The sequence below is a fragment of the Ovis aries genome, chromosome 12 (genome assembly GCF_016772045.2).
Source record: "Ovis aries strain OAR_USU_Benz2616 breed Rambouillet chromosome 12, ARS-UI_Ramb_v3.0, whole genome shotgun sequence".
Lineage (NCBI taxonomy): Eukaryota > Metazoa > Chordata > Mammalia > Artiodactyla > Bovidae > Ovis > Ovis aries.
This window is the reverse complement of record NC_056065.1, coordinates 70279941-70293385: the sequence shown is the minus strand read 5'-3', so window position 1 is coordinate 70293385 and position 13445 is coordinate 70279941.

Sequence of the window (13445 nt, the reverse complement as noted above, 5' to 3'; positions counted from 1 at the left end):
CTAGACCACCGCCCAGAGAGGAGAAGTCGGGCTCTGGGCCTGCTAGCTTCACCCTCCTCATCTTTCCACAGTCCCCTGGGGACAGAATGGACCAAGATTTCTCACCTGCCTTCTATCCTAGACTGTGCTTATAACCAGCCCACCAGACCTGACTCTTAATGTAGCATATGGAGGCTAATGGGATTAGAAAATCCTTTTCTCTACCCAAAAAATATGATGTTCAGGACTTGCCTTGTGACTCAAGCTGGGGACTTCCCTGGTGGTCCAGTGGTTAAGAATCTGCTTTGCAATGCAGGGGACACAGGTTTGATCCCTTGTCAGAGACCTAAGATCCCACATACCTGGGGCAACTAAGCCCACGAGCTGCAACTACTGAGCCTGGGAATCCTGCAGCCCATGAGCCGCACTAGAGAAATTCCAGTGATGCAATGAAGACAAGAACAGCCAAAAAAAAAAGAGGCACAACTGTTCCACAGTCCCTTGTTCCAGGTGGGGCTGGTGCTTCTCCCCCTCATTACTGGGGTGCAGTAAGACTCAGCGCTCAGCCTCAGATGTGGAAGACCAGAAGACAATAAAGTTTAACTGGGAAAATGAAACTAGGTCAGTTTAATGTTTTCCAAACACTATCTTTGTAACAGATGCTACATGTATTTGGAAAACTGACACAATTTTTAGTCAACTGAAATTATTATTATTATTATTATTATTATTGTTATTCCCAGCTTGTGGGATCTTAGTTCCCTGACCAGGGATTGAACCCGTGCAGCCTGCAGTGGAAGCACAGAGTCCTAACCACTGAAATCCCAGGGAATCCCTCTTTTATCATTTAAATTAATATCATAAACATGTCACCAAAGAAGACAATGACTTAAATGTGTGCCACATACTTCTCTGAAAAACTTGATGACTCAATTGTCTGGAAGTTGCTTTGAAAGCTTATTAATTCACAGTTGGCCATTCAGAATTTATAACTGTAATCTTGAATGGGCAGGACTGTTAACTTCCTGCCATGAAGTAATGGTTGGCTATCATGATTTATATTTCTCAAGTAATTAACAGCAGAAATACACACACAATATCCTTAAGATAATCAACTTTTAAAAACCACTTTGAGCAATTTCTTAGATGCTGCTCATAACTCCTGGGAAATTTAGAAATGTTTGTTGTTACTATATGTTGCTACATGTCATTTGAAAAAAAAAAAAGAGTGCACAAGGGAGCTATGGTGTAATGGCAAGGACATTGTGACCCAAGGCTAGGGGCCTTTGCTCTGTGTCATGGGGAGGGGCAGACTTTATTTTGGGGGGCTCCAAAATCACTGCAGATGGTGACTGCAGCCATGAAATTAAAAAACGCTTACTCTTGGAAGAAGAGTTATGACCAACCTAGATAGCATATTCAAAAGCAAAGACATTACTTTGCCAACAAAGGTCCATCTAGTCAAGGCTATGGTTTTTCCAGTGGTCATGTATGGATGTGAGAGTTGGACTATAAAGAAAGCTGAGTGATGATGAACTGATGCTTTTGAACTGCAGTGTTGGAGAAGACTCTTGAGAGTCCCTTGGACTACAAGGAGATCCAACCAGTCCATTCTAAAGGAGATCAGTCCAGGGTGTTCATTGGAAGGACTGATGTTGAAGCTGAAACTCTTTGGCCACCTCATGTGAAGAACTGTCTCACTGGAAAAGATCCTGTTGCTGGGAAAGATTGAAGGCTGGAGGAGAAGGGGATGACAGAAGATGAGATGGCTGGATGGCATCACCGACTCTATGGACATGAGTTTGAGTGAACTCCGGGAGTTGGTGATGGACAGGGAGGCCTGGTTTGCTGCAATTCATGGGGACTGAGCAGAGAGTCAGACACGACTGAGCGACTGATCTGAGCTGAACTGATGGGGAGCGGTGGAGGCAGAGTTTGCAGTCACACCACCTAGCTTCACCGAGTATTGTCTGCAGACCCCCAGGAAGGTTGCTGGACGTGTACACTGTCTTACCTCTATCTCTGTATCCTGAGAATGGAGATGATAGCTCGCACCTCATGCATGGTTTTGAGGATTAAATGAGATGATGCACGTGAAGTTCTTAGCGTGTTCTTGGCACACAGGGAGCACTCAATGGCATAGTAACTATTAGTATTTTATTACTATTCTCTTGCAACCCACTCCAGTACTCTTGCCTGGAAAATCCCAAGGATGGAGGAGCATGGTAGGCTACAGTCCATGGGGTTGCAAAGAGGCGGACCTGACTGAGCGACTTCACTTTCTGCAAATAAGTTGATACAGTTAAATTTCAACACTTATAGGGAAGTATTTTTGTAGCATTCTAGGCATATAGTGAATTCTGTTTGCTTTGTTTTTTTGTGGTGCAGCTTGCAGAATCTTAGTTCCACGACCAGGGATTGAACCCAGCCTTGGCAGTGAAAGCACTGAGTCCTAACCACTGGACCGCAAGGGAATTTCCAAGTGGTTTCTTTATGTGCTTGTTTTAAAAACAAACTAAATTGTTTTTTTTTTAATTAAAAAAACTAAAAACCAAAAATACATTGCCTTAAACAACTTTATAATTTAATCTATTAATGGCCTTTCACCTGACTTGGCTGCACTATTACTTCGTGGGTTGGTTTACACAATTCTTTCACATCATATTTAAAGGGAGATATGAAAGATAAAAGGGGTTGTGTTAGGGGAAAAAGTGATTTCTGAGAATTCTGAGACTCTGATCTGATGTATTAAACAGCAAAGGGAACCACAGGGCTTATCTACACATCACGTAGACCATTCGAGGAAATATCTGGAGAGTCATACCCTCACAGATAAGGCGTGGTACACTTGGTCACGGTCCCTTTGTTGCCACACCTCATCTTGTTCCTCCTCTGCTTCCCCTCCCTCTGACTCTGACAACAGCTGGGAGGCAGGAGGGGCTCCAGGGCAGAGTGTGCAGCCGATCAAGCCCTGTGTTTCAGGAAGGACCATCTAGAGATTGTTGGAAGTTGGAGGTGAGGCAGCCACACATCCATCACCCAGACAGAGAGAACACAATACTGATTTCTGTCTTTGGATTTTTGTTCCTTTTGATTGTGAAAGACGAAAGAAATGAGGATTCATTTTAGTACAGACTATTTCTAGAGAAGCAACCATTTGTCATATCTGAAAAATTCCTAAGCAGAATTCTTGGGTTGGGCTTCTAACAAAGAGAAATCAAAGTAAGTATTAAGATTTGCCTGTAAATGACAGGACTTTCTTAGGGCTCCATCATAGCTTTTGAAGCCAGACAAAGCAATGTCTTACAAGCAGCTAATTCCACAGAAGTCTCAAAACCCTTGAGTGTTACTTTCATCTTCCCTCTGGGAGTCTGGAACCCAGCAGCAGTACAATTTTGCCCCCAAACTTGGGGGCCCCTTTCCTTCTGCTCTCCTTTGTCACCTTGTTGAATTTCTGGCTGCCACTGACATCTCTGGGAGCCAAAGGCAGATTGCTTGTGGGCAGGGTCTGTGCCTTGTTTACACGCGTGTAGCCACACACCTTAGCACGGTGTTTGCATTCACTGAGTATCTGTAGGATAAAAGGAGGTGTGATTATGAAAAGTGATTTTAAAATATTGTTTGGAATGTGATTGGGAAAGCTCACAAGGCTCTGCAAATGGAATGTGTGGGACTTGGCCCCGAGGTGTCCTACAAACTGGTCAGATGTTACTAATATTATCCTACCCACCATTCATTTTCTAATGTCCACACACACCCTCAAAAGATCAGAGGTTGGCAGACATAAGTAGAGTATGATAAATCAGAGAGAATGCATACCCATGCTTATTTGAACCTTTTTCCCACCACATTCTTTTCAACAGGGAAGGAAATGAAGCAAGATATGCAAGTCAAAGCCTCCTTTCTACTCTTCTTTCCCACCTTCTCCTATGGTGGAGATGCTTAGGTGTTAAATGACTCAAAAGAAAAGGAGCTTCAAATATAGGAACAGGGGACTTCCCTGGCGGTCCAGTGGTTAAGCACATCCCCTTGCTATGCAGGGGACACAGGTTCCATCCCTGGAGGGGGAACTAAGATCCCATGTGCCTCAGGGCAACTAAGTTCACACGTTACAACTAAAGAGTCCATACACTCCAGTGAAAAAGATCCTGCATGCCACCACTAAGACCCGACACAGCCAAATAAATACATTTAATGAATATTTCTTCTTTAAATGTAGGAACAAAGGAAGTCTAACCCGAGAAAAGTCACTGAACCAGCTGGTGCTGCAAAGGGCAGTGATGGGAGAACCCAGGGCTACTGGCATGATGCAGGCAGCAAGAGCCTTGAAGGGGTAGGGTAACCCCCCAGTTGCTTCTTGGAGGAACTAAACCTCAGAAGAGTTTGAAGGAACGAAAAGAATGAAATGTCCAAGTCTCAGATACTTACGGACTGGTGAAGGGGAGTCCCATCCAGGTAATGCAAGGGGCAGAGATGGACAGTTAGCTCCAGTGCCATCATGGCAGAAGATGTGGGCCACAGAGGCGTCCTTAAAATCCATGACTAGGTATGAGCCCAAAGCCATGGGCCATTCTCTGAACTGAAGCTAGTCCAGGTGATGATACAGCAGCCTGAGCCTTCGCTAGCGCAGGATCAGCTGGAGCAAGGGAACCAGAGGAGCCAGGTTTTCTTACCCAGGCCACCTGGAAGTCAAAGGACTATAGCCAAAGGAAGAGAGGACCAGAGGGCAAATATATCTGCTAAATTAAAAGACACTTGTTCCCTGGAAGGAAAGCTATGACAAACCTAGTCAGCTTATTCAAAGGCAGAGACACCACTTGGCCGACCAAGGTCCATATAGTCACAACTGTGGTTTTCCCAGTAGTCATGTATGGATGTGAGAGTTGGACCACAAAGAAGGCTGAGGGCTGAAGAGTTGATGCTTTCGAACTGTGGTGTTGAAGAAGACTCTTGAGAGTCTTCTCAAGGAGATCCAACCAGTCCATCCTAAAGGAAATCAGTCATGAACATTCACTGGAAGGACTGATGCTGAAGCTGAAGCTCCAGTACTTTGGCCACCTGATTCAAAGAACCAATTCATTGGAAAAGACCCTGATGCTAGGTAAGATTGAGGGCAGGAGGAGAATGGGCAACAGAGGATGAGATGGTTGGATGGCATCACCGACTCAATGGACGTGAGTCTGAGCAAACTGGGAGACAGTGACGGACAGGGAAACCTGGCGTGCTGCAGTCCATGGGGTCGCAAAGCATCAGACACGACAGAGCGACCGAACAGCAAGCACCAGGGAGTCAGTCTGAGGGGTGTGAATGCCTTCCTCTGCTCTGACACTCCCAGGGACACAGGGACTACACTTCAACAGTAGTAGCATGAAGACTCCAGAGTTCAAATTCAGGGGAGTTTCCCAGTGATTTGCCCTTAGGACTTTAAATTCCCCAGCCACCCACTGACTCCCCACCATACTCTGCCTCCTGCATAGTAAGACTATCTTTTAAACTCATTTAAAAAAGAATATAAATACCACAAGTTATTAATGCCTGTGATTGTGATCTAGAGAAACTGACAAGTTAGAAATTTGCAATGTGAAATCACTCATTCACTTGGCTAATATCAGTAGAGGGTCAACAGGCTACAAACAACTTAAGAGATACATCAATGAATTATAGGAGGACTCCTTGAGCTTGAGGCTTCAAATGAATATAGTATTAATTTCCCCAAATCATTTCATATAAAATACCCAGTAACCTTTTAGTGGTTCTCTAGAAAGATTTTTTTTTTTCTTCATTTTTGTACATAGAGACTTGATAATAGAATCTATTTGCAAAACAAATGGTCAGGGGGAGAGAAAAAAAAAAAAACTTCAAAGAAACCAAAACTAAAACTCTCAACTAAAAACAGAATCTTATCTGAAAAATACTGAGATAATGGAACTGAAACAACTGAAAGAAACCCCTGAAGTACAATTTATTTCTTAATTTTCAATGATATGAAGAAGAGAAGATAGTGGCGAAGATAACTCATATTCACTTATATTTGTATTGCAGTTTTTAAATCATTTAAAAATCAAATATATTTTTATGCAAGTATTAAATGTAAATAATTTAAAGAATCAAATCTGCAAAACTTATAGCAAAAAATATCAGTCCCTTGGCCCACTTTTCCCACCTAGATTCATCCACAAAGGTAACCGCTTTCCATTCTCTTAGCTACGTTTTTCTGGCATTTATTGAATAATATCCATCTTGGACTATCTCTGGAGTCAGCTATTTCAGGCACTTTGCATTTATTTTCAGTTGTGGCAAAGACTTCACTCCCCAACATTCCTCCTTCGTGGTTGATATTCAGATGGTCAGAGTGGAAACCGTCTGAGTTGTTTCAATACTGCCAAGTACTCCTGGTATACTGGTTGGTACAGGAGCTTTCTCAGCATCCCATCCTTGCCACCCTGGATGCTCCAGTTCCTGTCCTGGGAAACCCTGGACTTTCCCAGGACCCAGCAGCTTCAGGGGCCTCCAAAGTCCCCACGCTAGTGCTTTGACCACTGTCTGTTCTGACGTCCAGCACTCATGCTGTACTCATTATTAATTGCCAATCCTCTTGCCTTCCCAATATAACTGTCTCAATTTTTTACTTAATTCAGATGTGGGTGCTCATTATTATGTCTTTGTAAGTATCACTGTGTATCCAACTATGATTATGTTTCTTTCCTTGTACAACTTTCTGCTTATTGTGGTGAATAATTTCCTGGTATTTTGACATGTTTCTTTGAACATCCACATACTATAAAATATCTCCTCTATATAATTTTCCAAGCTGTCAGTTATATTTTCTCCTCCCGATAGTGTCTCTTTTGGAGTCTAATGTGTTCATATTCCAGCCTAACCTGACTGCTCTCTTCTCCAGATCTACTGAACTGTGTCCTGTGGAATTGAATCTGCCGCTGTTTTGGAGCCTCTCTTTCCTAGACCCATGGGCGTCTTTGGTTTATACTTTGTAGTGGAGCACATGCTCTCGAAGTGTCCCCAGAAAAGATGCTTAGGAGATAATTTTTTTTTTTAAGGTTTTGCATTTCTGAGAATGGTTTTTGGCTAACCTCACACTTGATTATTTGACTGGGTATGGATGCCTAGATTTCAAATCATTTATACCAAGAATTTCCAAATTGTATTGCTTCAAGGACTCTTATTTAGTGATTTGATGCCGTTCCAGTTCCCTTTTCTTTATCATCTTTTCCTCTAGTGGAAGCTTTTAGGAATTTCTCTTTATCTAGCATTTCTCAGTAACCTACCTTGGTAGAGATGAGTTTTTTTTCATTCCTTGGGTTGAATACTCAGGTTTTATCTTCTAGAGTCTTGGGATCTGAAAATGTTTTTTTTGTGTGTGTATTATTCTTCTTTCTTTACTGTCTTTTAAAATTGAGATATACTTCACAAGCCATACAATTCACCCATTTAAAGTATACAGTTCAATGGGTTTTAGTATATTCACCAAAAAACCATCACCACAATCAATTTAGAACATTGTCATCACCCCTGAGAGAAACCTCATACCTATTAGTATCACTCCCCATTCTTCCCACCCTCTCAATCTAGTCCTGGGCAACCACTAATCCATTTTCTGTTTCTATAGACTTGCCTGTTATACCTGTAATACCATTTCATATAAATGGCATCATACCAAAGATAATCTTATAAGTGACTTATCACTTAGCGTGTTTTTAAGTTTCATCCACGCTGTAACATGTACCGTAACTCTTATTGCCAAATAATATTCCATCAAGTGGATGTACCAGGTTTTATTTATTCATTTGTCAGTTGGTAGACATTCTGTTTGCTACTATAAACATTCATTCACACATTATTACACAGACATGCCTTTCATTCTCTTAGGTTTTGACCTCAGAATTGAACTGCTGGCTCATATGGTAACTGTATCATCTCTTTGATAATTTTGACTCCTTGGTTTTCTCTGCCCTTCCTTTCTGGAATGGCTATCAACTATCATACCATTCAGGTATGACCTAAATCAAATTCCTTATGATTATACAGTGGAAGTGAGAAATAGATTTAAGGGACTAGATCTGATAGATAGAGTGCCTGAAGAACTATGGACGGAGGTTCGTGACACTGTACAGGAGATAGGGATCAAGACCATCCCCATGGAAAAGAAATGCAAAAAAGCAAAATGACTGTCTGGGGAGGCCTTACAAATAGCTGTGAAAAGAAGAGAAGCAAAAAGCAAAGGAGAAAAGGAAAGATATAAGCATTTGAATGCAGAGTTCCAAAGAATAGCAAGGAGAGATAAGAAAGCCTTCCTCAGCGATCAATGCAAAGAAATAGAGGAAAACAACAGAATGGGAAAGACTAGAGATCTCTTCAAGAAAATTAGAGATACAAGGGAACATTTCATGCAAAGATGGGCTTGATAAAGGACAGAAATGGTATGGACCTAACAGAAGCAGAAGATATTAAGAAGAGGTGGCAAGAATACACAGAACTGTACAAAAAAGAGCTTCACGACCCAGAAAATCACAATGGTGTAATCACTCACCTAGAGCCAGACATTCTGGAATGTGAAGTCAAGTGGGCCTTAGAAAGCATCACTATGAACAAAGCTAGTGGAGGTGATGGAATTCCAGTTGAGCTATTTCAAATCCTGGAACATGATGCTGTGAAAGTGCTGCACTCAATATGCCAGCAAATGGAAAACTCAGCAGTGGCCACAGGACTGGAAAAGATCAGTTTTCTTTCCACTCCCAAAGAAAGGTAATGCCAAAGAATGCTCAAACTACTGCACAATTGCACCCATCTCACACCCTAGTAAAGCAATGCTCAAAATTCTCCAAGCCAGGCTTCAGCAATACATGAACCGTGAACTTCCACATGTTCAAGCTGGTTTAGAAAAGGCAGAGGAACCAGAGATCAAATTGCCAACATGTGCTGGATCGTGGAAAAAGCAAGAGAGTTCCAGAAAAACATCTGTTTCTGCTTTATGGATTATGCCAAAGCCTTTGACTGTGTGGATCACAATAAACTGCGGAAAATTCTGAAAGAGATGGGAATACCAGAACACCTGACCTGCCTCTTGAGAAACCTATGTGCAGGTCAGGAAGCAACAGTTAGAACTGGACATGGAACAACAGACTGGTTTCAAATAGGAAAAGGAGTATGTCAAGGCTGTATATTGTCACCCTGCTTATTTAACTTGTATGCAGAGTACATCATGAAAAACGCTGGACTGGAAGAAGCACAAGCTGGAATCAAGATTGCCGGGAGAAATATCAATAACCTCAGATATGCAGATGACACCACCCTTATGGCAGAAAGTGAAGAAGAACTAAAAAGCCTCTTGATGAAAGTGAAAGAGGAGAGTGAACAAGTTGGCTTAAAGCTCAACATTCAGAAAACGAAGACAATGGCATCCGGTCCCATCACTTCATGGGAAATAGATGGGGAAACAGTGGAAACAGTGTCAGACTTTATTTTTGGGGGGCTCCAAAATCACTGCAGATGGTGATTGCAGCCATGAAATTAAAAGACGCTTACTCCTTGGAAGGAAAGTTATGACCAACCTAGATAGCATATTCAAAAGCAGAGACATTACTTTGCTGACAAAGGTCCATCTAGTCAAGGCTCTGGTTTTTCCAGTGGTCATGTATGGATGTGAGAGTTGGACTGTGAAGAAAGTTGAGCACCAAAGAATTGATGCTTTTGAACTGTGGTGTTGGAGAAGACTCTTGAGAGTCCTTTGGACTGCAAGATCCAACCAGTCCATTCTAAAGGAGATCAGTCTTGGGTGTTCTTTGGAGACTGATGTTGAAGCTGAAACTCCAATACTTTGGCCACCTCATGGGAAAAGTTGACTCATTGAAAAAGGCTCTGATGATGGGAGGGATTGGGGGCAGGAGGAGAAAGGGACAACAGAGGATGAGATGGCTGGATGGCATCACCGACTTGATGGACATGAGTTTGGGTGAACTCCAGGAGTTGCTGATGGACAGGGGGAGGCCTGGTGTGCTGCAATTCACGGGGTCACAAAGAGTCAGAAACAACTGAGCAACTGAAGTGAACTGACTAACCAACTAGACCCTCCGGCCCTCTGAATTTATTCTCTTTATTCTTACTTTTCTTCCTAATTTGACATCTCCTAATCTTTTTGTTTTACTTTTGGGAAACACTCATATTATCTTACAGCCCTCATCCTGAATTTATTTCACCATTTACACTTCAACTTTTAATTTTTAAGAACTCTTTCTCATTTACTAAATTCTTTACTGGAATTTTCTTAATGGAAGCAGTCTCTTCTCTTCTCTGGGAAAGCAGTAATTATTTTGTAACTCTGCCATGTATTTGTCTGGGTTTTTTGTTTGTTTGTTTTGGAATCCTAATTTCCCTTTGGTTTTTGTGTTCTTGTTTTCAGTTAACCAATACGCAGTGAGAAACTGCCATGTGCCCGCAGGCACTAGCTTTGGTACATCCGAACAAAGGTTCTTGCCTTCATGGGACCTACAGTCTTTTGGTCTCTGCATTTGGAGGCTTCCTTCACATATCCGGTGAATTTCCACTTTTGTGCTTATTATTCTTTAAAATAAAACATATAAAATAAAATGAAGACATTTAAAGTGCATAGCTCAATGAAACTTTACATATGTATATAGCAATATAAGCACCAGTAAGATCAATATACAGAACATTTCTGTCACCCAAAAAGCTTCCCTGTGCCCATTCCCAGTTAATATCTCCTCTCTCCGCACAGGCAACCACCATAGATTCATTTTGCCTTTTCTGCAATTTCCACAAATGGTATGTACTCTTTCAAGCCTGGCTTCTTTCATTCAATATAATGTCTTTGGGATTTATCCATATTGCAGTGAAGTCCCCTACATATGAACTTTCAAGGATGCAAACGTGTGTTCCATCAATGTCAAGTATGAGTGAAATTGAAGCTCACCCTCCACTTCTTGTCGTGTGGACCCTTCACCTCCACCATCTGCCACCTCTTCTCCCCCCTCCAGTTAGGGACTCTTCTTGCCTGTTCACGCGATGCCAGTCCCGATATGCCAGCTGCTATACTGCACAACAGGACTTTTCTAGGTGCTGTACTGTAAGACTTCAAATGTTTTTTTGTGTTTGTTGTGTTTTTGGTATGAAAGTATTATAAACCTACTACAGAATAGTACTTTATAACCAATTGCCTTAGTTGGGTACCTAGGCTAACTCTGTTGGTCTTATGAACATATTGGACCTTCGAACTTGCTCTCAAAAGGGAACTTGTTCGTGTGTAGGGGACTTACTGTACATGTATCAGTAATTCCAGTTTAAAATTCCTGTGTATTTCATTATGTGTATATGCCACACTTGTTTTTTGACTATTGATGGATATTTGGGTTGCTTCCTGTTCGTTCTTGTTCCACACCGTGCAGGTTGCAGGATCTTAGTTCCCCAACCAGGAATCAAACCTGGGTCCTGGCAGTGAAAAGTGTCAAGTCACAACCACTGAACTGCAAGAGAACTCTATTCATTTCAGAGAGTAAAATATATACAGAAATGTTTCTGGAAGCCCTGTGTGGATGGGTCTTAAGAGACAAAATGGCTCCACAGTAGAGCAATTGGACTGGTCAGCTGGAAATGTGCCTTGGGACCTCCAAGTATCATTGTCTGGAGCTCTTTTCTCTGGGTGGTTTTTCAATTTCTCTAAAGAAGCCCAGCCTAAGACGTGTGAGGCTGCCAGTATTCTGGAACTCCAAGTCTCACCACTCCAGTACGGAACTTCACTTTGCCCATTTTTTGCTCTGGGTTTCACTCTTCTCTCCAGGTCTTTATTTCAGTTTTTCAGAAGACAAACTCCTGTGGCATAATTACCAACAGTGAGTGAAGGGGGTAAGTCACCACCTCATTTTCAGGCTCCTCCATCTCACCTCAGACTCTGTGGTGTCCTCCATTCAACTGCCAAGTGATTCTGGGGGTGGGGGTGGGGCAGAATTGGGTTTCCCTTATCAATGTATCATTCTGCAGACACTTAGGTTTTATATCCCTCTGACTTGCTAATTCATTTCTCTTTCCTCCATACACTTTCCTTCTTCATCTGCTATGGTTTGGGGCAACCTACCTCCCGGTTTCCTCAAAAGATGAGTATGCTTCTCTTTCTTGTTCCTGCTATTTTGGGGTAAATGCCACAAAAGGGGGACCACGGATTCAGTGGACTTTCCACCTCCTTGCCCTTCCCGTGTTGACACTAATGGTGCCTCACCACCAATTCTGGGGAGGACAAAATTCTTAAGAGTTGTTCCTGCTTCTCTTCAGGTTCGCCTGTAGCAAGCCTCTTTAGACAAGACTCTCACAGAAAGACTTACCTGGGGGTCCTCCCGTGCACAGTGCTCCCTCTCAGCCACCTGCCCTGTTGGATTCTCTCACACTGCCGGGAAGCTTCCTCCCTCGAGACTGCTCAAATGTAGCCTCCTCCACAAAGACCTCCATGGCTTCTCACCAAGTTCCCCCACACACATCTCTGTACCATTTGCTGCACTGCATGATCACTGTTCTCACTGGAATATGAGACTCTTGACATTTTATCCCTTGAGTGTTTTCACTTCCTTTTCTGACAAACCAAGTAATAATAACGCTTATGGAATGCTCACTGTGTATACTATGTGCCAAGTACTAAAGACTTTATATTATGAACTCACTTCTCATAACACTGTAAGGTGGGTATTGTCATCCCCATGTTATATATGAGAACACTGTGGTACAGAGGTATCCTGCTCAATTCTATTTAGTAACAGTAGAACAGATACCTGAATCCAGGCGATCTGGTTCAGAAACTATGCTCTGAACCTGACTTTTGAACTATGTAGTGACTACCAGGTATCTGTTGAGTGGATTAATAAACGAATAAATGAAGGTATATAGGGGAAAACGGCCTTCAACAGAAGTCAGACAAACTCCGTTTTACAGATAGCTGCATTCTGAAGCAAAGTAAAAGTTTGATTTCATTGACTTTGTTCTCTATGCAGCCCAAGCCACGAAGGCCCAAGGAAAGAGGTCGAGGAAAAGATATGTTGCCCAGTGTTATGGACTAAAGTTTTAGTCCCCTCAAAATCCATATGCTGAAGCTCTAAAGTGAAAGTCGCTCAGTCATGTCCGATTCTTTGCGACCCCATGGATGAATTCTCCAGGCCAGAATACCGGAGTGGGCAGCCATTCCCTTCTCCAGGGCATCTTCCTAACCCAGGTCTCCTGCGTTGCAGGTGGATTCTTTACCGTCTGAGCCACCAGGGAAGCCCATAATCCTGCCCCAAGTGTGGCTGTATTTGGAGACAGGACCTCTAAGGAAGTAATTAAGGTTAAATAAGGTCACAGGTGTAGCTTTCTAACAGGATTAATGTTCTTAAAAGAAAAGAGACCAATACTGCCCCAACCACCAATGTATGCACAAAGGAACAGAAACTGAATTTGCCTTGATCATGGGC